The sequence below is a fragment of the Scyliorhinus canicula genome, chromosome 5 (assembly GCF_902713615.1).
Source record: "Scyliorhinus canicula chromosome 5, sScyCan1.1, whole genome shotgun sequence".
Lineage (NCBI taxonomy): Eukaryota > Metazoa > Chordata > Chondrichthyes > Carcharhiniformes > Scyliorhinidae > Scyliorhinus > Scyliorhinus canicula.
Window position 1 is genome coordinate 193,145,468 of NC_052150.1, and position 3,328 is coordinate 193,148,795.

The 3,328-nt window shown below is 44.4% G+C and overlaps 1 non-coding gene across 1 annotated transcript; it reads right to left on the bottom strand.

The window, feature by feature from the left end:
* Positions 1–2,260: 2,260 nt before the first annotated feature.
* On the bottom strand, positions 2,261–2,332 carry trnay-gua. The gene has a single exon. It is a non-coding gene; the product is annotated as a tRNA-Tyr (tRNA).
* Between the last annotated feature and the right edge of the window lie 996 nt (positions 2,333–3,328).

Here is a 3,328-nt window from a genome sequence, read left to right on the forward strand (position 1 = left end):
TGGTACTTGTGTTGAACACTGTAGTTATACCTCAATCTCCTCACAAGAACGTACTTAAGAGGATACATGAAGGACATCTCGGGAATGAGAAGTGTAAACGGAGAGCTCGTGACTCTGAACCGATGCAAATATCTGATTTACCTACGGAACCATGGCAGAAAGTAGCTATGGATCTCTTTCGCTTACGAAGGAAAGATTACTCAATTATCATAGACTATTTTTCAAACTATCCCAAAATGGCTCTCCTGTCAAGCATAACAGCAAGCAGTGTAAAACTGCATACCAAGTCAATTTTTGCTGGACACGGAATTCCTCAAGTCGTCATGAGTGACAACGGTCCTTGTTTTAGCTGTAAAGAGTGACAACACATCGCAGTCACATATTATTTCAATCACGTCACGTCAAGTCCATTGTACCCACAAGCCAATGGCAAAGTTGAAAAAGTTGTACATATTGTCAGGGAAATGTTGAAGAAGGCAATCTGATCCATATCTGACACTATTGAGTTACAGTGCATCACCATTGTTCCTGGGAGACAGATAATGGTTTGTATATGTTCATACTTTTAGTCATCTGTTGTTTTGTGTATATTAGACCCACTGTTAATGTTAATAAATTGTTTATAGCTTTAGCTACAATTGTTCTTGTAACATAAATCAGGCCATCCGACAAGAACATTACAGGGTCCTACTACAGATCCCTACTTGCCCGACTAATCACTGCCTGCCAATCAGAAAAAGACCCATTTACTGCAACTGTTTGTCTCCTGTCTGCTAACCAGTTATCTTTCCATCTGATGACACTACTCTTAATGCCATGCACTTTAACTTTACATATTAATCTATTATGTGAGACCTTATCGAAAGCCTTCTGAAAGTCTAAATAAACCACATCCACTGGTTCTCCGGTTCTACTAATCACACCCCTTAGACTAACTACCTTGGATTCGCTTGTAGTCAGGGACTGGAGGGTGTGATTATGAGTGAGGTAGGTAGAGGGATCCAGGAGGTATGGTTGTAGGAGCCTCAGTCCTTGTCCTTTTCCAATAGGTTTGAGATGCTTGCTCCCTTTGTGGATGAGAGCAGGGACTGTAGGGAGGAAGAACAAACTGACCACAGCGCCGTGGTACAGTGAGCTATTCAATTGTGGGGAGAGGAAAGAAATATAGTCGTATTTGGGGATAGTATATTTCGGGACATAAACTGTTCTCTGTGACCAGAATCAAGAATCCCAAAGGGTGTGTTGCCTACCTGTTGCTCGGGTTCAGGATCGCTCATCTGGGCTGCGGGGGGGGGGGGGGGGGGGGAGAGTTAGTTCCAGTTGTCATAGTCCACGTCAGTACTGATGACTTAGGTGGAGCAAGGACAGAGGTTCTGCTAAGGGATAGGAGATAAGGGATAAGAGCAGCTAGGATGAACTAAATTAAAAAGCAGAACCGTAAAGGTAATGATCTCTGGATTACTACCTGAGCCACGAGCTAATTGGCACAGGGTCAATAAGATTAAATAGGAAAATGCATGGCTCAAAGGTTTGTGTGGGAGAAATGGGTTCGAATTCGTGAGACATTGGCATCAGTACTTGGGAAGGAGGGAGCGGTTCTGATGGGATGGTCTTCATCTGAATCATGCTGGGAGCAGAGTCCTGGTGAATCGCATAACTAGGGCTGTAGTGGGGGAGGGTCCAGTTGTAAGGAAAATTAGAAATCAAAGTTAAGGGAGAAGGCAAGGTTAATAATTAGGACTTTAAACTAGTTAAAGGGGGGGGGGGGGTGAGGGTGGCTCAGGAGAGGTCAGTAAAGTTTCCAGATAAGATGAAATGAGATGAAAATCGCTTATTGTCACGTGTAGGCTTCAATGAAGTTACTGTGAAAAGCCCCTAGTCGCCACATTCCGGCGCCTGTCCGGGGAGGCTGGTACAGGAATCGAACCATGCTGCTGGCCTGCTTGGTCTGCTTTAAAAGCCAGCGATTTAGCCGAGTGAGCTAAACCAGCCCCTAAGTAATAGAAGAGAACGGAAAATGGCAGGAATCTAACTTTAGGGACAGCAAATGAGAGGACAACTGATAATAATGCTTATTGTCACAAGTAGGCTTCAATGAAGTTACTGTAAAAAGCCCCTAGTTGCCACATTCCTGCACGGTACAGGAATTGAATCCACACTGCTGGCCTTGGTCTGCATTACAAGCCAGCTGTTTAGCCCACTGTGCTAAACCAGCCCCATAAATTGCTGCAATGAATGAGACATGACAGCCAAACAGCATTGGGGACATCGGGATTTGAACCAGAGACCACTTGATCTACAGTCAAATGCTCTACCACTGAGCTATAGCCCCAACTCTGAGGAGGGGAGCAGTCAGGACTGAGGGAGTTATACCTAAATGCACACAGTATGCAAAACAAGGTAAATGAGCTTGTTACGCACATGGAAATTGGTGGGTATGATGTTGTGGGCATCATAGAGATGTGGCTGCAAGAGATCAGGGCTGGGATCTAAATATCCAAGGATGTGTGTCCGTTTGAAATGACAGGCTGATGGGGCGGGGGTGCCTTGTTAGTAAGAAATGAAATTAAATCGAGAACAAAAAGCGATAGAGTGTCAGAAGGTGTAGAGTCTGTAGAAGGTGTGGAGTTGAGGAATTGCAAAGGAAATAAATCCCTGATGGGAGTTATGTACAGGCCCCCGAGCAGTAGTCAGGCTGTGGGCAGAAATTAAATCAGGAGATAGAAAAGGCATATAAAAAAGGCAATATTACAATAATCATGGGGGACTTCAATATGCAGGTGGACTGGGAAAATCAGGATGGTAGATGATCCCAAGAAAAGGAATTTGTGGAATGTCTAAGAGATGGTTTTTTCGAGCAGCTTGTGACAGAGCCTACTAGGGAACAGGCAATTCTGGATTTGGTGATGTGTAATGAGGCAGACTTGATTAGAGAACTTAAGGTGAAGGAACCCTTGGTGAGCAGTGACCACAATATTATAGAATTTACCCCGCAGTTTGAGAGGGAGAAGCTGGAATCAGATGCAACAGCATTACAGCTGAATAAAAGTAACTACAAAGATATGAGGGAGGGGCTGGCTAGAATAGATTGGAAGGGGAGCCGAGCAGGAAAGACAGTGGAACAGCAATGGCAGGAGTTTTTGGAGGTTATTCGGGAGGCACAACAGAAATTCATCCCAAGTAGGAAGAAACCAGGCTAAGGGGAGGATGAAGCAACCATGGCTGATAAGGGAAGTCAGGGACAGCATAAAAGTAAAGAAAAAAGCATACAATGCGACGATGATTAATGGGAAACCAGAGGATTGGGAAGCCTTTAAAAGCAAGCAGA